The 23966-nt window shown below is 39.2% G+C and overlaps 1 pseudogene; it reads left to right on the forward strand.

The window, feature by feature from the left end:
• Positions 1-9821: 9821 nt before the first annotated feature.
• Positions 9822-10356, forward strand: LOC114026360 (annotated as a pseudogene).
• The last annotated feature ends 13610 nt before the right edge of the window (positions 10357-23966 follow it).

The raw sequence follows: 23966 nt of genomic DNA on the forward strand, positions 1-23966 counted from the left end.
CCATTTCCCAATTCCTTATGCCTATTCCCCTCAACTCTCCTATCCCAAAGTCAATCAAATACCACCTAACCCTTTCACTGTGCCCTGTGGAATGCCTGTTCCATAGGCAACAAACTTACCTTCATTCTAAATATTTTCCTCTACTACTCTTCCACTTACTAGCTATTACTAAAAGACCTGGCTCTGTCCTGATGACACAGTCTCCTTGACAATCCTTTTTAGTCCTGGCTATACCTTCACTCATTCCCCTCAGCTCACTGGTTGAGACAGGTAAGTTAGAATATTCCTTGCTCCCAATTGCATTTCCAGGTTCTCCTTCTATCACTCAGGAACCTCTCCTCCTTCGAAGTTCATGCTATTCATATATACTTCCCAATCAAAATCCTGATAGCTCTTGCCTGAAGATCTTCAGTTCACTCTCCTGCCTCCTTCAATGAGTTTGGTACATGGTTCACAATTTGTTTCTCACTAACTCCTGTCCTCACACTAGGCGACTTCAATATATTCTCCCTCAAACACCTTAACCACTCAGTTCCTCAACCTACTCACTTCTCATGACCTACTACTCTGCTCCATCTCAGGTGCACACAAAGATAGTCATACCCTTGATCTTACCATGGCCCACAAAATATAACACCTCCACATTCAAAAATTCTGAAATCCCCTTGCTGACCATAATCTTTTGGTTTTTCATCTCTTCCCCTGTCTTCCCTGACAAAATCTTACTTTTCAACTACATGACTGCCAAACCTTTAACCCCTAAATTTTCTTTCAGGCTATCTCCCTTACACTAACCACTCTTTCCTCTTATCCCCATCTTGATCCCTTGGTAAACTAATTCAACACTACACTCTCCTCCTCTCCTGAATCCCTAGCCTTCTTATCATCTAACCAATTATGCCTTGTCAAGCTTCAGCCTTGGATCATGCCCACCATTTGCCACTCTCACTCCTATGCTCATGCTGCTGAACAAAGATGGAGAAAATCATGCAACCATGCTGACTAGGTCCATACAAACTTATATTATACAACCTCAACTAAGCCCTCACTGCTGCTACATAATTCTTCTATACCTGCCTTATCAACTCACTATCCTACTCTCCACAAAGGCTTTCTTAAACCTTTTCATCCCTCCTCAAACTTCCCATGGCTCCCCTACCCTTCCCCCACTCTCTCAACTGAGAAACTTCCTCATATTTTACAGAAAAATTTAGGTCATTCACTGTGAACTCTTTTTGCTCCCTCTTCCCCATCTTGTATCACTCATTTGTCTTCTGCCACTAACTCTTCATCTCTGTCTCACATGATGAGGTGGCTTTACTCCTTACTAAAACTAATCCATCCACTTGCTCAAACAATCTTAATGCTTCCTGTCTTCCAACAGATCCCCCCCACCCCCATCATCCTCATTCTATCACTTATTTTCAATCTCTTCCTGTCTACTGGTTCATTTCCTACCGCCTACAAACATGTTCATGTCTTTCCCATCATTAAAAACCTTCACTCAATCATTCCATCCCTGCTAATTATTATCCTATATATTTTCTGTCCTTTGTGGTTAAACTCCTTGAAAAGGCCATTTACAATAGGTGAATCCACTTTCCTTTCACTCTCTTCTCAACTTCTTACAATCCAGCTTCCAGTGTTATTATTCTACCAAAACTATTCACTCTAAAATTACCAATGATCACTTAGTTGCCAAATTCTTTTTTCTACTCTCATTCTTCTTGACATCCCTGCAGGCTTTGACTATGTCAACCACCTATTCAATAAATTCTAATGTCTCTCTATAGCATAGATCTAAGATCAAACAAAAAATGTTCTGCTTGGCCATCAAAGGCTTTTGTAACTTAGCTTCTCCTTCTACCTTTCCAGTTTTCTTACACCTTACTCCCCTACACATACTCTTTGATCCAGGGACACTGGTCTGGCTATTCCACCAATAAGACACTCCATCTCTGAACTCTGAACATTTTCTCTACCTTTCCTCCATGCCTAGAATATTCTCCCTCCTCATCTCCACATACTGGCTTCCTTGGCTTCCTGTAAGTACCAATTTAAATCTCATCTTCTGATGAAAGTCTTTCCCAACATTCTGAATTCTTGTGCTTTCCTTATATTAATTGTTTCCTATTTATCCTGTATGTAGCATGTTTGCTATATTTGTTTGTGTGTTGTCTCCTGCATTAGATTGTGAGCTCCTTGAGGGCAAGGATTTTCTTTTGCTCTTTTTGCATCCTCAGCACTTTGGTATAGTACCCAGTCACACAATAAGTGCTTAATAAATGTTCATTTACTTATTGAGCCTCTCCATATTTAGCTAAACTGATGCTCAGACAAGAGACACGCAGATTATTCCTGGGTCTGTTCCAGCTTGATAGGAAATGACAGAGCTTGCATGCTATTGGCATAGCCTCAAGAATAAAACAATCAATCAATAATTTATTATTTATTTATTATGTATGTTATTTATTTATTAAACAGCTACCATGTGCCAGATACTATGCCAGGCACTGGGGATACAAACACAAAGAATGAATCAATCTCTAGTCTCCAAGACCATACAGTCCAACAAGGGAGACAGAAAGCATATATGTAAGTATATACAAGATAAATACAAAGAGAGCAAAAACAAATGCAAAATCCAAGGTATTTTGGGAGACATAGTCCTGGCTGTTGGGGCAGGGAAAGGAGGAGAACAAAAAAGCTTCATGTAGAAGATGATGTCTAAGTTATATCTTGAAGGAAAAACAGGATTCTTTGAGACAAAGGTAAAGAAGGAGTGCATTCTTGGCAAGGAGGACAGCCAGTGAAAAGGTATAGAGAAGAGAGATTGAGAAGCACATGAGGAAGAAAGAGAAAGCTGGTGTGGCTGGATCACAGAGTGAGGGAGAAATAAAAATGTTCAGGGGCAGCTAGGTGGTGCAGTGGATAGAGCACCAGCCTTAAAGTCAAGAAGACCTAAGTTCAAATCTGGCCTCAGACCAAACATTTGACACTAGCTGTGTGACCCAGGGCAAGTCACTTAACCCCAATTGTCTTAAAAAAAAATAATATTCGATGAGTCTAGAAAGAAAGGCTAGGGTCAGGTTGCAAAAAGCTTTAAAAACTAAACTGAGGAGTTTTTTTATGCTAGAGAAAATAAGGAGTCAGAAGAATTTATTGGGTACAGGAGTGATACAGTCATATATGCACTTATGGAAAATCACTTTGGGCTCAGATTCTTAAAATCTAGACACTGCTTACTAATGTTCATGGATTCTTTAAGAATCTGAGCCTCTTAATGGAGGCAAGATGGACTTCATATACAGAAAGACTATGGGAGGTATCTAGGATTGACCAAGTAGTCTATGAGGTAATAGAAATCCAGACTCTTAAGAGTCTGTCCAATGTGATAGATGTTCTAATAAACCTTGTTTTTGGCTGAAAGAAGGCTTGGGTCAAATTATTTCGGGCAGGACCCACATGTTGTGATTTTAGGGTCCCAGGACCCCTGAACCCCTAAACCGCATCATTTTGGTGGCCCGTACAGGGAAACTGCCTAACCCCAAGATCTTCTCCAGCCAAGACTGGAAGGTATGTAAACCTTCCCCCTCCCCTCCTTTCTTGCTCTGCAGTTGGGGTCACTCTCCAAATATCAAGGCTTGGAGGTGCTTTTCTGGCAGACAGTTACGAGGCTGTCTCACACTTGGCCTGACACTCTCAGGTTCTCGGTCCACTGGGTTGTTTCAAGGCCATGAACCAGGGTACACCTTCCACAGCATAGAGGACAAGGATGGATGCCCTTTCCAGAAGTGTATGAATTCCCTCAGTGCTAGGGAATTGGGGAAACCTGCAGTTGCTTTTTGGTTCCCTGAGGTTTACTTACTCCCTTCCCTCTGCACCTCTGAATCTGCCTTCATGGAGTTTACAGGGAAAGTTAGAACAGCTAAAAATATCTGGGCATATTCTGGAGGTTTTGTGATTGATCATTAAGGAGTTTTGAAACTTCTCCTTACAACCCTGGTCACCCCCTTCCCTTGAGTCAAGAGGGTATCTGTTAACCCCTCTCATAGGAGAAGAGAGTTTCACCCTTTACCCCTCACCTTTGATTTCGCTTCCCCCCACCTGGGGGGAAGGGGGGAGGGGCAGCAGCTACGGCATGGGCCCCCCTGGCAATGACCTTGGGCCCTAGGGTAGCCTTTGCCTGGAAGCGTCACCCAGGTTCAGCACATCCTGCTCAAGGTAAAGAATCTGGCCTCTGAACTTGGGTAAGCATGCTCTTCTTAAAGTTTTAGTTTTAATTGTTAATGATGAGATGTTGATTCTCTGTGTAAAGTAATTTGGAAGTGCATTTAACAAAACTGAAGTCACCTGATTGGTAATGGGTTTGTTTCAAGTTTCAAATTGGTGAACTTTCTGTATCAGTTATGTCAAGCAACTTTTCATAATTTGGTTACTGCTAAAATAATTTAGTTATTGTTGGTTATTGTTTTAATGTGTAAACTAGCCAAAAAGCTTGTTTGGGTTATATATGGCTTGCTGAGAATTTGCAAGTGTATAGAAATCTCTAAAAATTGGCTTTTTACATTAGGATAAATTTAAGTTTGAGATGTAAATACTGGACAAGTTTTTCCTAAGCTGTGATTAGTAAAACTTGCTGTTTGAGATGAAAGCTCATAGGATTTATTTTGAGCTGCTGATGATAATCAACAATCCACCATCTGAGAGAAATGCCACAAGCTATTCAGAGAAGGTAATATTGGTGGGAAGTCAGCATTGAGAAAAGCTAAGAGGACAATTTTAGCCTCAGTCTAAGATGGGATCCTCCTGGATCAGTTTCCCCATTATGTTCCTTTGAAAGGGAATGTTACCTACCTGGCTATTCCTGAGTCTGGCTATGAGGTGGATTTGATACTGCATGGTTGGAAAACTGAATTATCTGAATCCAGAGTGAAGGATGTTTTATCTTCTCAAAGTTGGGCCCTAAATCTAGTCCCTGCTTTATATCTGGGCCCTGCAGTCTTTTCTGTCAGATTTGTGTCTTCCAGGCTATGGGCCATTCACCTACAGTTGGTAGCAAACAGCAAATACCAGCCAATGTCCCCCACCATTCCCTGGATGCAGCCTGTGCTCAGATCCAGTCAACCTCCTCTTTGGGACCCTCTCAAGGCAGGGACAGCTCTACACCCCTTGCCAGCCCGAAGCAGTTTCAGAAGCCGAGACCTTTGCCCCTTACTCCAAAAGTGTTTAGGTCCCATTTGTTTGAGGGGGGAATGATGGGGTTGGGATCTGGGCCCCAGAAAGGAAAAACCCTGGACTTTCCCACATGGCCAAATCTCCATATCCCCTGAGGATATAATCCCATCAACTGGCCTTTCATTGTGGACCTCCCTATGGCCCCAGGCCATTTCTCCATTCTTCCTTGGCAATGTGGTCCAGGTCCCTGGATTTCTATTACCTCATAGACTACTTGGCCAATCCTAGATACCTCCCATAGTCTTTCTGTGTATAAGGTCCATCTTGCCTCCATTAAGAGGCTCAGATTCTTAAAATCTAGCCACTGCTTACTAATGTTCAGACTCCTTAAGAGTCTGCCCAACATGATGGATATTCTAATAAACCTTGTCTTTGGCTGAAAAAAAAAAAGAAAATCACTTTGGCAGAGGATAGATAGGAGTGTCATGGGTCATGGGAATCCATGATCACCTCCATTCCATTATATGACATTGGAGGAGGACTTCAGTGGAGTGGGACGTGGTAACACATTGAACATAGGAGATGAGGGATAGAGAGAGAAGTGGAAGTGGGAGATAAGACTACCAGGTTTTGAGCTTGAGTGATCTCAAGCCCAGGATGAGTGAACACTGATATGGCAGATTAAAAAGTTAACATAATCCTAGGTTACATTTAGAGAGAGATATCATGCCCAGGAAGGTGGAGGTGATATCTGTACTTCACCCTGGTCAGAGATTTTATTTATTTCTGGATGTTTCCTTTTAATAAGGATATTGGTAAACTGAAGTGCTTCCATGAGAAATCTACCACGAGGGCAAAGGACTTTGAAAAAAATTAATGAATGAAAAAAATAAACAAAATGAATTTATTAAACATTTATTATATGCCCAGCATTGCGTTATATGCTGGGGATACATCTAAAAAGCTAATAAGACAATTCCTGCCCCCAAAGAGCTTATATTCTAAATGGGAAAGATGACACATAAAAGGGAGCTAGAAAGGGGAGAGAAGAGGGGGATTCATGAGTAACAACACAATCTGGAAGCAGCTGTCTGGCCTGAGTCTGGGCAAAATAAGGCAAAAATTCAACTATCAGAGATTTGGAAATGGCCAGGAAGTGGTATGGTGGCCTGGTTCCTAGAAATATAGAGTAAAAAGCATTAGACCCCTGGGTCCCAGGAACAGAGTCTGATGTTGAGGTGACTCAGAAACCTGCAATATGTATTATCACTGTTACTACCCTTTCCAGCTTCCCCTTTACGTGTTATCTTATGCCAGGATCATTTTTGTTTTCTGTGTTTGTAGCCCCAAAATTTAGCACAATAACTGGCACGTAATGAGTCCCTGTTAAATGTATTATCTTTTACCTGTCTACTTATCTATCTATCTATCTATCTTTCTATCTATCTATCTATCTATCTATCTTTATAAACCAACATGGTGTCCAGCACTTATTAAACCATGGGTTGCAGCCTCAAATGGGGTCGAGTAAGTGAATGTGGGGGCTGCAAAAAATGTGGCAACAGTAAAAGGTTTCTGAACACACAACAACCAAAAATTAATTCAAAATCAAACACATAACGAATCCGAGGTGTTTCCAGCAGCACTTGCCCATGTTGCATCATGGAACTTCACTGCAGCCTTGGTTCTGAACACACAACATGCGTACTTTGAATGTTGTCTTGCCACGAAACACCAACAAATGCTACTAGAAACACTTTGGCTCAGATTCAAGACTATTGTCTTTAATAAATGATAAAACTATATGTATACCAAAGAATTGTTTTAAAATAATTTTCTTTATAATTTATTAACAGTAAATGTTTGATTTACGTACCTATTTTATATACCTACATACCCAGGGTCACGTAAAAAATTTCTCAGGTGAAAAGGGGTCGCTAGTGGAAAAAGTTTAAGAAGCACTGGGTAGACTACAGAGCTGGCTTTGAGTCAAGTCCCACCTCCAACACCTAACTACTTGTGTGGTTGTGGGTAAGTCACAACCCCTCTGAGCCTCTCTGAGTATAATAATACTGGCACTGTCTACCTTAAAGGGCTGCTGTGACAAAAGTACTTTGTAAGAGTTCTGGGCTTTAGAGTCAAAAGGGATTTGGTTCAAATACTTCTTCAGACAATGGCTAGCTATGTAACTCTGGGCAAGTCACTTAACCTCTCTGATCCTCATTTTCTATTTTTTTCTTGATTCATATTTTATTTTCAAATAGTTTTTATTTATTCCAGTTAATAAGCATTTTAATCCATCTGTTCCTCCCGCTACCCCCTCCCATGAACAAATAAAACAAACCTTAACAATATAATCTTAATAAATAGCTGTGTGATCTAGCAAAACAAACTCTCACGTTAGCCATATCTGAAATTACCTATCTCTTTCTGCATTTTAAGTTGATTACCTGTCAGGATCTGGGTCATGTATTTTCATTTTCCTTCTTTGAGATTTATTTTTATGTTGATCAGAGTACTAAATTCTTACAAAGCTGTTTATCTCTATTTTAAAAAGCTAAAGGAAACTAGGGTCTGACTCTCTTACTAATGTTTCCTGTTACATAACTCTGATAGCTTAACAAAACTGCACCCAGTTCTAATTAGAGCTAGCTGCCAAAACTCTCTTGCTGATGAGGCATAGTTATAATTCCACCTTCCTCAGAGTCGATTTTTTGGTTAATTTTCAGAAACCCTTGTTTTGTCCTGGTTCATGCTGCCTGACCCCATTATCCCCACCAGCTGTATGACAGCTTCCTCAGCAGAAACTTTGTCTGAAAATCCTGTGGAATCTTGGACCCTCAGCAAGTTTGGGCCCAGAGCTATGGAGAGCACATCCCACTACTCATCTGGGCTGACACCTACAGCATTCTGTCCTGTGTGAATGTGGAGGTTGAGGATGTCAAATGCAACTTTAACCCTGTTGCATCTGTCCATATTCTCCTATGCTGTGCATATTTATAGGTATTAGCCAACCATTCTAACCCTTCCTAGTATTGCTAAAGGGCATTCATCTGAACTCTATTCCAAATTTGCATAAAATTATAATGTTATTATCATTATAAAAATTGTTCTGTTTTGGCTCCCTTTGCTCTGCATCAGTTCATAGAGGCTTTCCCAGTTTTTCCCCCTAAAATTGTCCATCTCATAATTTCCTGTGGCCTAATAATTGTTCATTACATTAATATGCCACAAGTGATTTAGCCATTTCTCAATAAGGACACCCCTGTAGATTCCAATTTTGGCTACAATGAAAAAAACTGCTACAAATATGCATAGCTGGGTCAAAGGGCATGCACAGTGTAGCAACTACGTCAGTACAAGCTGGCTCCAGTGCGACATTTAATAGACAGAATTTTCAAGTTTAACTATAAAAGGGAAAAGAGATATGAGATATTACCCAGGTGGGATAGAAGGATCAAGTGAGGGTAAGGAAGAAATAGAAAATGAGGATCAGAGAGGTTAAGTGACTTGCCCAGAGTTACATAGCTAACCATTGTCTGAAGAAGTATTTGAACCAAATCCCTTTTGACTCTAAAGCCTATGTTTGTAGGCAGCAGGAAAGCAGCCAATAGACATGGAGAGATTAAAGATAAGTGAGAGAATGAGGATGATTGAGGGAAAAATCCATTAGAGAAGGTGGGAAGGAATAGAATTGGTTTGCATAGAGAGGGGTTTGTCTTGGTAAGGAGAAGGGCCACCTCATCACTTGAGATGGAGTAAAGAAGGAGATAGTAGCAGAAAGAATCAGAGTGACATGAAATGAAGAGGGAGAAAAGGGAGCTCTTGACAAATAGCCTCATTTTTTTCAGTAAAATATGAGTCGGGGTTCTTGGTTGAAAGGACAAGGGTAGGAGGAGCCATGGAAGGTTTGAGGATGTATGAAAAGGCTTGGAAGAGCTGCTGTAGAGTGTGGAATGGTGAGTTGATAAGGGAAGTATAGTAGGATTGCCTGGCAGCAGTGAGGGCCCAGTTCGGATTATGTAACATAAATTTCTAGTGAACCTCCCAGAATAGTTTTGTGATTTTTCTCCTACTTCATTCAGCAGCATGTGCGTAATATCAAAGGCAGTGAATGGGGGGATTGATCCATAACTGAGGAGTCTTCACCTGTTCTCCAGCAGAGATTGGGGTCTGAGTAGGAAGCTGAGATGCAGAGAAGAAATTCATTCTTCCTGGTTTTCTCTTGCAGAGGAAAGAGAAATGAGAACCTGAACTTCAGAGTGCTTTATTCTTTTCAAGGGTTGAGGGATAAAGTCCAGGGACTGGAAGTCAGGATGTCTGGATTTAACTGCAGGCAACCAATTGTTCATCAATAAAACAGGAGAAAGATCTGAAGTTTTGGTAGTTTGAATTTTGTTCCAAAACTCATTCCTACTTCTCCAGGTAGCTGGTTTGAGCAAACTGGTTTCCTCTTTATATGACTCAGTTATCCTATTTGTAAAATAGTAGTGTTATTGTAACCCTCTTGGGCATGTGGCAACTGGAACATGAATTCATGTTTGTTAAAAGTACCTTCAGGCATGCTTCTTCCTTCTTTCTCTCTCTTGCTTTGGCTTCTTCTGGTCAGTGGAGTGCCTGTTAGCGTAGGCTGTATCATAAAGATGGCTAAGCCTAACAACCATACCACCCACAAGCAATCATGAAAATGGCATAGAAATGGCATCGAGAAACCTAGGTCACAGAGATATGAGTCTCTGAAAGGGGTTAACCCCAAGTTTCTGGGAAACATGCACTTTGCCAAAAAACATAATAAGAAGGGGCTGAGGAAGATGAAGGCCAACAATGCTAAAGCCATCAAGGCCTGAGCAGAAGCCTTCAAGGCCTTGAGTACCAAGGCCTCCAAGGCAAGGCTCCTCAGGCCCAAGATCCCCAAGGCCAGTGCCAGCATGTTGGCTAAGATGGCCGGCCCCAGGATCACAACGCCTGACTCTAAGGTTGCCAAAACCACTGACCCCCAAGGCTACCAAGCCCACTGAACCCAAGGTCACCAAGTCTGATTTCAAGGCAGCCAAGTCTGATTCTAAGGTCACAAAGCCCAGTGATTCCCAGGCCGCTCAGCCTACTGACCCCAGGCCTGCCAAATCCAAACCCAAAGGTGCTGGGGCTAAAGCTGTTAGCCTCAAGACTTCAAAATAAATGCTTCAGGACAAAAGGACTTGTTTAAACCTAAACCAACATTTTTTTTCCCAGGCAGGGTATGACCATTCACTATTTTGTACAAATAAAGGAAATGGCGAGTCATTTAAAAAAAAGAAGAAGTACCTTGAGATCCTTCCATGTGTTAAGCCTCAAGAGTCAGTGTCAGTTTGTGGAAATCAGGAGCCTATTTCCCATTGAGGTCATAGGCCCTTAATTCATGAACATTGACTTTGACGCATGGAGCTGTGATCAATTACAATACAATCATCAATTTAGTCATTTATTAATTTTTATTGATCAATAATTTAGTAATTTATCAACAATTTATTAATTTTTATAGAAGGATGAGGACTCCACTGGTTAAGTGCCATACAGAACAAAGGGCGTGAACTTCAGGGCCAATCTGGCCACAAGCTATTTTGTCAGTTTCTGGAATGAATTTCAAAATCCCCGGTACCTTATTGACAGCTTTTTACTGTCAGACTTGGAGCTTCCTTTAATCTCTCCTTAAAAATAGGCACTTATTGAAACATTGGAGGCCCACAATTTTCGCTGAAATCCCTGACCACTATCCCATGGGCCCTTTGGCTCTCTGCTTCACAGAAATGGGGAGATTCTGACTAGAACTTGTGAAGCCCCTGGTCCACTATATTCCCTAACCACAGTTTACATCTGGCTTGTGGCCCTCCAGGCTCAATTTCTGAAGTCTGGTTTTTCCCTGAAGATTGGCTCCATTTGAAGTGTACAAATGGAGAAAAGGGGAAACTTTGTAGAATTCCCTTCCTCCAGGGGTCTGGCAGGAGCTGGGACCCTTGGTCTCTATGTGCTCCTAAAGAAGGGAGAAACAAAGGTTGAGATTATTAGTCTGTCCTCTTGTCTTTGATATTCTTTTGTACTTCTATTCTCCTGTCTTTTATGTCCTTTTGTACTTATATCTGTAACCCAAAAGCTTTACCACCAGGTTTTCATGATACAGATAAAAAACTGAAACCTTGGAGATTGGTTTCCCCCTTTGTTTCTTCCCAAATGTCAAGTTTTCTTTTGACTCTAACTGAATGAAAAGGAACAGACCCATTCCCAGTCTTAGATCATTGATGTTCCAGGACAAGGCCCAGGGGAGCCCTAGTGTTCCCCAGGACCCACATATTGTGCTGACTGGATCTTATGGTTTTGTTTTGAGATTGAGGAATGGAGCCACTATCTGAGAAAAGACTCTGGTTGGGAGTAAATTACCTCACCTTTTGAAATGACTATTTCTACCTCTTGGACATAAATAAAATCCAGACAGTCTTCCTAAGGGCTGTATGTTACTTTTCTGTTGTCTTTAAGATACATAAGATTTCCCTTCAAAAATCAACCCTTCACCCAAGTTTCTTTCACGTGAGTCCCTGCATTCCCCAAGGGGAGGCATTGCATGGAGTAGGTACTCAATAAATTTTTGTTGGCTTAATTGTATTTTCTGAAGCATGGGTTCTTTTCTTTTCTTTTCTTTTCTTTTTTTTTGGTGAGGCAATCAGGGTTAAGTGACTTGCCCAAGGTTACACTGCTAGTTAAGTGTTAAGTGTCTGAGGCTGGGTTTGAATGGTCCTCCTGACTCCAAGGCCAGAGCTCCATTCACTGCGCCACCTAGCTGCCCCTTGAAGCATGGGTTCTTAAAGAAGAGATGTTACAAAGGTAAAATTGACAGAATTGGCAACATGTTAGATAGAAGGGGTTAAGGAGAGTGAGGAGCCAAGAACACTTAGATTGAAAGTCTGGAGGACTGGGAGGATGGTGGTGTCCTTGATAGTAATGGGAAAACTTTATTTTATTTTATTTTATTTTTATTTTTGTTATTTTAAACTTAAATACAAAATGAGAAAAGAAAAAATAATTGCCATGTACACAACAGAACATAAGATAGGATTCAATATAAAATAATAAATTTCCATTTCAAGAAAATCTACATAATAAATGCTACATATTGTTTTCGAAGCTTCCCAGTTTTTCTTTGCTTCCTTGTAGGTTTTCTTTCGTTCCCTGCTGTATACTTTTTGCTTCATTTTCCCCTTCCCCCTCCCCCTGCTCTAAAGAAGACTACAATTAAGTGAAGATGCATATATACATATATAGATATCTATAAACATACACAAATATACACATGTATATTCATAAACATATATGTAAGATTGTACTATGCTTATTTCCACTTGTCTGTTTCTCCAAAGATGGATAGCATCTTCCTTTATAAGTCCCAGTCTTTCCTTATTTTTCTAAATCAACTAGCTCATCATTTCCTACACTAAACCAATCACATCCAATCTAAGAGATTGTCTATGAAAGTTTTCCCCCAATTTTCTGCATTCCTTCTATTCTTGGCTACATAGGTTTTATTTATACAAGAAAATATTAATTTAAAGTAATCGAACTTAGCCATTTTACACTTTAACAATACTCTCACCTTATGATGGAGTTTAAGATATGATACTCTTGAATCTACTACCTTTACATCTTTTTTCCCCAGCTTCATTGAAGCTCCTGACCTTTTGTTCTTCCAAATGAACTTTGTTATTATTTTTTCTAACTCAGTAAGATAATTTTAAGTAATCCAATTCAGATGGCATTGAATAAATAGATTAGTTAGGTAAAATTGACATTTTTTAATATTGGTTTTATCTACCCATGAACAATAAATATTACTTCAATGATTTAGATGGAAAATTTTTAAAGAGGGGAGGGCTTGGGGAGAAAGATGAGTTCAGTTTTGGACATGGTATGTTTCAACTGTCAACAGAACATCTAGTTCAAGATATCCAATAGGCAATTAGACATGTGAGATTGGAGGTCAGCAGAGAAGTTAGGGCTGGATAAGTACATCTGGAAAACTTAAACATAGAGATAGTAACCTAATCCACGGGAGCTGATGAGATTACCAAGTGAAGTAAGGAGGGAGAAGGGAACAGGGCCCAGGGCAGAGCTTTGGGAGACAACTGTGGTTAGATAACATGACCTAGATGAAGATCTAGCAAAAAGACTGAGTTGAAGTGGTCGGAAAGATAGGAGAACTTGACAAGAGTAGTGTCACGAAAACCCAGAGCAAAGAGAGTATCGAGGAAAATAAGGTAAGCAATAATATCACAGGCTTCCTAGAGGTCAAAGATGAAGATTGAGTAAAAGCAATTAGATATGTCAATTAAGAGATCATTGGTAACTTTGGAGAGAGTAATTTCAACTGAATGATGAGGCCAGAAGCCAGATACTAAGAGTTAAGTGGAGAGTGAGAAGAAAGTAATTGGAGGCACTGATTAGAGACAGCCTTTTCAAGGAGTTTAGTCACACAGGGTAGGAAAGATATGGGGCAAGCTGGTGAAGATTTGAGGGGTTCTGTAGTATGGCAGAGACATGGGTGTATTTGAGGTTCACTCAGTCCATATTTGCCACCCAGTCAAAATTCTGGTGCTGGTGTCTACTCGCTTCCAGAGCATTCTTCTTTTTTCTTCAATGAGTTCTGTACTTGGCTCACAATTCTTTTCTCCTCTCCAAATCCTGCCTTCATGCTAATGGACTGGACCATACATAATGACACCCCTTCAAACACTCTGCCCTCATAGATTCTTGATTTACTCATTTCCCATGAACTACTCCTTCACCTCACCTTAACTATACACTGAGATGGTCAAATCCTTAAAGCAGCCAGTATAAGTAGAAGGACTGAAGATTAGCAAGAGACTAGGGATGATGGAAAGGGCCATCTTCTGGAAAAGATGGGAGAGAATGGGATCACTTGTACATGTAGGAGGTTAGCCTTTGCAAGGAGAAGGGCCACCTCTTCATGTGAAGCAAGAATGAAGGAGAAATTAGTGATGGACGTTATCTGAGTGATCTGACATCAGGAAGACAAGAGAAGAAGGAGTTCTTGGCAAATGGCCTCAATTTTTCTGTGAAAAGTGAAGCAAAGTTCTCAGCTTAGAGAGTGGTGGAAAGAGGAGCTATTGGATGCTTAAGAAGGGAGGGCCAAGTTGAGATTATGTAACATAAATTTGTATTAGACCCAGTTAGCATGATTTCACCATTTTTCTCCAGCTTCATTCAGCAGCACATGAGTGGTATCAAAGACAATGAATATATGGTGAGAGTAAGCCAAGGCTGAGAACTGGCAAGACAGCATTGGTGATAAGATAAGGGAGCAAGGACCTCTAAAGAATATGGCAGTGTAAGATTGAACTGGTTCATTAAGGAGTCAAGATAGGCAAAAGAAGAAAGAATAGTCAGTCAGTGCAGAAGTAAATATCCTGGGAAAGAACTGAAGAGTCAAAAAAAAATGGAGGTCACAGTGAGGATGAAAAACAGGATTTGGGATTATAAGAGCAGAGGGAGTGGCAAAACAATGATATATTGTGATCCTGTAAGGGAATTTCAGAATTCATGAACAAGGAAATAGAACATTTGGGGGTGACAGCAACATCAAGGGCATAATAGTACCTGTACAGCTGAGGTTGAATAGATGAGTAGGTGATGGGAAATGAATGTCAAACAACTGTGAGGTTAGGGTATTTGAAGAAGTATTAAAATGTATGTCCAAGTCCTTTAGTATGAAAGCAGGAGTTGGGGAGGAGAGAAAGTATGTGATCCAGACACTGAACTCCTTGAGAAAAGGAGAGTGTCCCGGAAGTCAGTGGCCACCAGAATCTTGATTGGCTGGTAAGTATGGATTGAGTGAACCTCAAAAGAGGAGAAGTTATTGAATGACAGAGGCAGAGATCCTTGAAGTGGCATTGGGGAAAAAGGAATATTCTAACTCCCCCATCTTGACCACCGAGTCAGGGATCTAAGTGAAAGGGCAACCAGTATTAGAAGAGGTATCCAGGAAAGTTATGTCATCAGGAAGGAACCAGGATTCAATGATTTTAAGAAGATGGAAAAAGTAAGAAAGGAAAAGTTTTAAGATAAGAGCAATTGTGTTACCTATGGACTAGGCATTCCAGAGTGTCCAGTAGAAGGAAAGAGCAGCTTTAGAATGGGACATTATATGTGTGCGGATGAGGGAGATTAGGTTAAAGGTGAGGGGAAGAAGGAAGAGAATACTGGAGACAGAGAATTCCTTCCCTTCTCAAAGTATTTATCTCTCCAGGTAGCTAGATAGTACAGTGGATAGAGCAGTGGACTTAGCATCAGGAAGGCTCAAATTCATGAGTTCAAATCCAGTCTCAGATATTTAGTACCTGTGTGACCCCAGACAAGTCCTTTAACTGTTTGTCTTGATTCTTCATCTGAAAAATGAGCCGAAGGAAGCGGCAAACCATTCTAGTATCTCTGCCAAGAAAATCCCAAATGGGGTCACAAAGAGTTGAATCTGACTGAAATGACAGAAAATTTATATCTATATTTTGTAAAAACTTTAATAGAATATAGGTTCTCTAGAACCCAGAGAGCAATTTACACAGTAACAACAACATTGTAAAGACAATAAACTTTGAAAAATGCAGTAGCTCTAAACAGCACAATGACTGACCACAACTCTAAAGAACTCATGATGAAACATGTTATCCACCTCTAGAGATAGAACTGAAGGACACAGAATATAAATTGAAGCATATATTCTTTTCTTTCTTTTTGACATGGCTAATGTGGGAATTGGTTTTTCATGACTATAAATATTTGTAATAGGTTTTGTTTTTCTTGCCCTCTCAATGTGTGTGAGTAGAGAAGGGAAGGAGAAAAGTTGGAACTGAAAATAAAATAAAATTGAATTTAATCCCACTTACAAACTATATGATCTTAGGCAAGCTACTTAGTTTGCTGGACCTCAGTTTCCTCATCTATAAAAAGAAGGAGTTAGACTGGATGACTTCTTGGACCCCTTCTAACTCTAAATTTATGGTCCTGAAATGACAGACAATAGTTTTCAGTAGCTGCTGATCTGCAAAGTATCTCATTCACTCAAATCACAGTTCATAAACCCCTACTAATGTATTTTCTTCTTCTAGAAATTGACTGTAAATCTCTATCATTAAAATACCTATTAATTAAGGAAAGGCTATAAACAACTTAACATAGCATACCAGCTTTTCTTAAATGTAGATTTTAGATTATTACACATTTTAGATTATCATGTGTATGTCATGAGTGTGCATAAGGAAGTTGTTATCTACATAGTTTTGGTTGTGAAAGAATACAGGAGGGGTGGGCTCCAGTTAAAGGACCATGAATTCACTGAGCAATAAGAATTAAACACTAACTTCTTAGTCACTTCTTCTGAGAAAGTCAATGCTTTCTTTTGCCTACATCTCAATTAATTATTGATTCAACCAAAGTTAGGTTTGCTATTGCTTTGAAGTGATCTATATCACTGTAGAAATTATCTCTTTCATCTTGATGTTTATCATTCTAGTTTTCCATGGGCTTCTGAGATTGACATTTCCTCCCTATTAAGGCAGCAGTTATTTACCAAGCTACTGTAGCTATGGTAGTTCACAAGTGTGAATGTAAAGGTCTCTACTGAAGCCTTCCTCTAGTATCTCACAACAGCAAGGGTGTAACCCTACATGACCAGAGAATAGATTATAAACTCTGAAAAGTGCTACCAAGATGGAAAAGGTTTAAGTATGGACCTGATGGTGGCATGTGTATCTGCCATGTAAGGACCTTCCTTCTAATTCAGAGATGCTCAGCATATTTGATTATAAGGAGACAAATTTGCATGGCACAGATACTCATGAAATCATTGACCAAGGCATGGAAGGGTTTTGATCAATATTTGTGTCTACAGTTCCCACACTAGTGAAATAAGGAACTGTTTGAAAATAATAAAGGATAAAACAAAACAGAGAGTTTCACCTTTGGAAGGGATCTCAGAGGTCACATTAACAAAACTTCTCATTTTATAATTTAGTAAGCTGAGGCCCAGGGAAGGGAATGACTTGTCTAACATCACATAGATAGTACTTTTTTAAATTATTATTTATTTTTGACATTCTTTTCTATCTAAATTTTGAGGTCCAAATTCTCTCTCTCTTTCCCATCCTTCCCCCACCCACTCAGAAAGCAAGCAATATATCCATTATGCATGTATTTTTTCATCATGAGACCTTTGGAATTGTCTTGCATCACTGTATTGATTAGAAAAGCTAAGTCTTTCACAGTTGATCATTATTACAAAAATTACTATTGTTATTGTGCACAATTATCTCTCAATTCTTCTGACTTCACTTTGCATTAGTTCATGTAGGTCTAGCCATGTTTTTCTAAAACCACACCCTTCATCATTTCTTATAGCACAATAAAATTCCATCAAAATCATATGCCACTTGTTCAGTCATTCCCCAGTTGATGAGCATTCCCTCCCTTTCCAATTCTTTGCCACCATAAGAATAGTTGCTAGAAATATTTTTCTACTTATGGGTCCTTTTCCCTTTTCTTTGATCTCTTTGTGATCTAGACTTAGAGGTGTTGCTGGATCAAAGAGTATGCATAGTTTCATAGCCCTTTAGGCATACTTCCAAATTGTTCTCCAAAAAGGCTGGGCCAGTTCACTACTCCAGCAACAATTTACCAGTGTTTCTATTTCCCCTCATCTCAACCAGCATTAATCATTTCTAATAGGTGTGAGGTGGTACCTCAAAGTTGTTTTATTTCGTATTTCTCTAATCAGTAGTGATTTAAAGTACTTTTTTGTATGACTATAGATAGCTTTGATTTCCTCTTCTGAAAACTGCGTGTTCATATCCTTTGACTGTATCTCAATTGAGGAAAGGCTCTAATTTTTTTTAATCTGACTCAGTTCTCTACATATTTGAGAAATTAGATCTTTATCAGAGAAACTTGCTATACAATATTTTGATATTACTTGATTGTCTATGATACCTTTTAGCAAAATATAGATTCCCTGATTAAATCTTTCAATTAGGTCTCTTTTTCTATTTGCTTTTTCTGATATCATGATTGCTACCCCTACCTTTTTTTAAACTTCAGCTAAAGCATAATAGATTCTGCTCCAACCCTTTATTTTAATTCTGTATGTCTGTTTCAAGTGTACACAACATATTGTTGGATTCTGGTTTCTAACCCATTCTGCTCTCCACTTCTGTTTTATGGGTAAGTTTATCCCATTCACATTCACGGTTACAATTACTAACTGTGTATTTCCCTTCATCCCATTTTCTTCTGTTTCTTCTTCTACTTCTACGTCTTCTTTTTCTTCTTCTTCTTCTTCTCTCTCTCTCTCTCTCTCTCTCTCTCTCTCTCTCTCTCTATCTCTCTCTCTATCTCTCTCATTTTATCCTGTCCCTCCTCAAAAGTCCACTTTGCTTTTGACAACTGCTCTCTTAATCCATGTTCCCTTTTATCAGCCCCCTTCCCTTTCTTTTATTTCCTTCCCCTCCCATTTCCCTATTGGGTAAGATAGATTTCTATATCTAACTAAGTAGGTATATATCTTCTTCCCTTTTTGAACCAGTTCCAATAAGAGTGGGGTTCAAGCATTGCCCAGTCCCCATTTCCCCCTCTACTATAAAAGTTATTCTTTTCACACCTCTTTTGTGCAAAAGAATTTTCCCCCTTGTACATCTATCTTTTCTCTTCTCCCTCTTTCTCACCCCTTCATTTTTTTTGGAGATCATTCCAACATAACTGACTCTAACACATGCCTTCTGTCTAAACTCCTTTTAATTGCCCTAATAATGATAAAGTTCTTAGAATTGATGTGTATTATCTTCCCATGTAGGAAAGTAAACAGTTTAAACTTATCAGCACTATTTAAATGTTTATTCTCTTTCTTTTCCCTCCCTCCTCTTAGAATATCTCTCTTCGACCTATCTTTCAGGTTACTTACTTTTTATATTATGTTTCCAACATTTTCTCTGTTCTTGTCAATTTTTTTATTTTGTTTTTATTATTTCTTGTCCATGCTAATTTTTAAGGCATTCACTACAAAGATGTCAGTTTTCCATTCTGAATCTCCTTAAATTTTTGCAGTCCTTGTGGCCAAAACATTTTCTTCCCTCAGAGTCTTTACCTGAAGTTGTAAGGTTATTATCCTCATCAAGGTTTGCCCCCTAAGCATGTTTCAAACCAAGATATTTCTTCATATTTTGGATTTTCCTTGGGTCACTCATCTAAGTATCTAGGTTGAGAGCCTTGCACTTAGGTCAAGCTGAACAACTGAATGTTGTGACCAGAACCTGCTTGGTCCTGGGTCAGACTAGGCCCTCCTTCAAGGAATTTCAGGGTTGCTCTGATGATGGGCTCTGCCTATGGCTTTCTCTTGCCACAGGGCTCCAGAACTTTCTCCTGCTACGGGCTCTGCCTGGCTTTCTTCCCATTCTCCCCATACCCCTGTTGCTAAGATCATGAAAGGAGTGCCACAATGGACCAACCTGGAGTCTACCCAAACTTGTTTATCCCAGGGGCTCCACAGGACTCTAGAGATCCCTCTATAGTTTCTGTATTAGGTAAGGGAGTCTAGAGATGATCTTTCTTATATTTCTAAGCCCCACTGTAGATGTTTATGAAGCATTTGACACTCCTCTGCAACTTAGCATGTGCTATCTTCCCATTCTGCTCTACTGCCACTGCAACTGTCACTTCCGGGCATTACAAAAAGGAAGGCTGTTGCCCTAGACAATTGCTTAAGTTCCTTCTATCTTTAATAGCCTAAAAATATTTCTCAACATTCAAAGTCTAATTTAAGTCTTAGTTCCTCCATCAATCTTTCTCAGCACCCTCCTTGCTCCTTTGAACTCCTATAAACACAATTGGCTATATCACTCCTTTATCATATATTACTCTGCCTCTTGGTTATTTTTTTCATGTGTACAGTTGATTACCAGTATAACAGGTAACCCATTTGACTCTGCAATCAAGTATTATTTGGGTCCACTATGGAAGAAAAATATGTCTCAGATTCCATCCTATGACTTCTCTACCAATGACCATGGCAGGAATCAGAAATAATAACATATTTAGTTGGAGCAAAATAGCAAAGTAAATAGCAGGGGAAAATAATGCATTAAGATGATGCTGTGTATTCATTTGCAAATGAGTACAATACCCCACAGATTCACGCACCAGTTAGAAAAGATTGGTCTCTATCTTGCCTCACAACTGGAGAAATCTCTCCTAGTTGAGTTTTCATACCTCTGTCTGCCAGAAACCCACTGCACATCACTGCTACTATTGGTGTCACCTTCCACAGTACTGTAGTAGAGTGCTGGAGCTCTCCTAACTGCCATTCCACTTTGTCTTCAGAAGTGTCTTTTGCTGAAGTCATATCCATTGCCACTGCTCTCTACTTCTGAAGCTGCTACTCAGTGGTTCTCTTCCAGGATGCTGCTGCTACCTGAATTTCCTTCCCACTTGTGTTGCTACTGTTCTTGCTTCAGGGAAGTGTCCTTCTTTTAGGGGGAGACTACCCAGAGCAATATACCTGGGAATGAATCAAACTGTTTTCAGCATTAACGATAGTTAGCCTCTCATCTCCATCCTAACTGGCTGAAAAAAGTATGGCTATAGAAACTTTAAGAAGTCTAGAGTCTAGAAGGATTCTAGGAAGATGGCAGAGTAGGTCAGAAAATTCCAAGCTCTCCAAATTTTTTTCAATAAATGTGACTGAACATTGTCTCAAAGTGAATATAGAGCAACAAAAATAAACAAAAGTTGGGGTAAAGCAGTTGTCCTCCAAAGACAAGGTGAGAGGACCTTAGGAAAGACTCAAACTCCAAGGGTGGTGGTGGCCCCAGAAGTGCAAACACCTCCAGGTCAACTCCTCTGAATCAACAAACAACAAGCCCTGGGAGCAGCTGAGTTGGGAAGTAGCCTCAGCCTCAGGAGCTTTCATATCATGGACAGTGTGAGGGTCAGACTGTGGAGTAGGGGAAAATTGAAAGACCTCCTGCTGTCTTGGGACACCAGACCCAGTTGTGCTGATCAGATATAGTCCCAGTGTGTAGCCGTGGGCAAGAAGGAACAAGCACATACCTAGTGAGTGAGGGAGCATAAAGGTGGGAACCCTGCTGGCTATGGGCATTTGCAGAAGAGTGGAGTCCCTGGTTTCTGTTCCAGGGCAGAGAATAGAGCTGAAGTTTGCAGTCCTTGAAGGGAACACAGGGAACAAGAGCTTTTGTGGGACAGCATGACTGGATGCTCTAACCGTGGCTTAGGGTTGAAGAGGAGTGCTCAAGGTTGGACCCTGACAAAGTTCAGGAAAAAAAATAGTAAGAAGGACCTGAAGCCCAGACACCATTACCCACACCTTGAGACTAGAACTTGGTTATAATAATAAGCTGCTAAAAATAAAATAAAACAAAATAGGAACAAGTAAACAAATGAGAAAGAACCCAACCGTAAATAGCTACTATGGGGATAGAGAAGATCTAGGTTCATATTCAGAGGAAGATAGGGAAGTAAAAAAATAAAAGCCACTCCTACCTCAAAGAGAAATGCCAAATAGTCACAAGTCGAAAAAGAGTTCTTGGAAGAACTTTGAAAAAAATTAAAAATCAAATAAGAGAGATTGGAGAAAAATTAGGAAAAATTAAGAGTAATCCAAGAAAATTATGAAAACCAAGTCAACCAATTGGAAAAAGAGATCCAAGAACTTAAGGTAGAAAATAATGCCTTGAAAATTAGTATTGGGCAAAGGGAAACAAATGACATTAAAAGACACAAAGAAATACTAAAACAAAATCAAAAGAATGAAAAATTAGAAGAGAATGTGAAATATCTCATTAGAAAAACAATTGCTCTGGAGAAAATATTGAGGAGAGATAACATATGAATTGTTGGACCACCTGAAAATTACAGCCAAAAGAAAAAAGAATCTTGATACACTATTAAAAGAAATTATTAAGGAAAATTGCCCTGATGTTCTAGAATGAGAAGGTAAAGTAGAAATGGAAAAAATCCACTCATCACCATCTGAAAGAGATAGCAAGAGAAAAACTTATAGGAATATTATAGCCAAGTTTCAAAGCTTGCAGATTAAAGAGAAAATATTACAAGCAACAAGAAAAAAATAATTTAAATACTGTGGAGCTACAATCAGAATTACCCAAGACCTAGCAGCATCCACACTAAAGGACTGTAAGTCTTGGAATGTTATTTTCAAAGAGCAAAAGAGCTGGGGTTCAGACCAAAAATAACTTACCTAGCAAAGTTGAATATAATCCTAAAAGGGAAAAAAAATAGATACTTAATGAACTGAAAGACTTTCAGATATTTATGACAAAAAGACCAGAACTCAATGGAAAATTCAACATATAAGATCTAAGAGAAATATAAGGTAAACATTAAAGACTGATTATAAGAGACTCAATAAGGTCAAGCAGTTTACTTTTTATATGTGAAAATATTATCAGTATTCTTAAGACTGTCATTATTACTTAGGTAGTTTGGAAGAAAGGTTGAGCTGAGTGTGATGGTGTGATTCTAAAAAACAAAATTGGGTAGAAAAAGGTAAAAGGTAGTAATCATCTCACACAAATGAGGTGTGAAAGGAAGAACTGATACAGAGGAAGCAGGTAGGGTAGTGCTGGAACCTTACTCTCACTGGATCTGGGGTAAAGAGAGAACAATATGTACATCTAGAAAGGTATAAAGTCTTCTATGTTTATAAAGACATAAGAGTGTGAGAGGATAGAATAAGGGAGGGACTCTTAGAAGGGTGGGTAGAATAAGAAATAGGAAGTTAAGGGTAGAGGACAAGGAAGGGATTCTTTAAAAGGGTGTGGATGAGAGGTAGTGATTAGAATTAAACTAGATGTGTGAGGAGGGATAGTGTAAAAAGAGAGATTGAGAAGCATAACAGTGGGGGAAAATAGGATGAAAGGAAATACAAAAAATAGTCATTATAACTTTGAATGTGAATAGGATTAATTCACCCATAAAAATGGAACCAGATAGCAGAATGGATTAAAAACCAGAATCTGACAATATATGGTTTACACGAAACACATTTAGAAATGAGAGATACACACAGAGTTAAAATAAAGTGCCAGAGTAGAATTTATTATGCTTCAGTTGATGTAAAAAATAAAAGCAGGGATAGCAATCATGATGTCAGACAAAGTTTAAAGCTAAAAAAGATTTAATCAAAAGAGATAAAGAGAGAAACTACATTATGATAAAGGGTACCATAAACAATGAAGCAATATCAATACTAAACCTATATACACCAACTACTATAGCATCCAAATTTTTATAAGAAAAGTTAAATGAATTACAAGTGAAAACAGACAGTAGTACTATAATAGTGGGGGACTTTAATCTTCTCCTCTAAGAACCAGATAAATCTAACCAAAAACTAAATAAGAAAGAAGTCAAGGAAGTGAATCGAATTTTAGATAATCTATATATGATAGATATCTGGAGAGAATTAAAAGGGAATAGAAAGGAATACGCCTTTTGCTCAGTGGTACATGGTGACTTTACAAAGATTGACCATATATTCAGGCATAAAATTTTATACTTAAAAGCAGAAAAGCAGAAATATTAACTGCATCCTTCTCAGATCACAGTGCACAGACCATGGAAACACAGAATAAAAACTAATTGGAGAGGGGTAGCTAGGTGATGCAGTGGATAGAGCACCAACCCTGGAGTGAGGAGGACTTAAGTTCAAATCCAGTCCCAGA

The sequence above is a fragment of the Vombatus ursinus genome, unplaced genomic scaffold, assembly GCF_900497805.2.
Source record: "Vombatus ursinus unplaced genomic scaffold, bare-nosed wombat genome assembly UNPS02014838.1, whole genome shotgun sequence".
In the NCBI taxonomy this organism is placed as follows: domain Eukaryota; kingdom Metazoa; phylum Chordata; class Mammalia; order Diprotodontia; family Vombatidae; genus Vombatus; species Vombatus ursinus.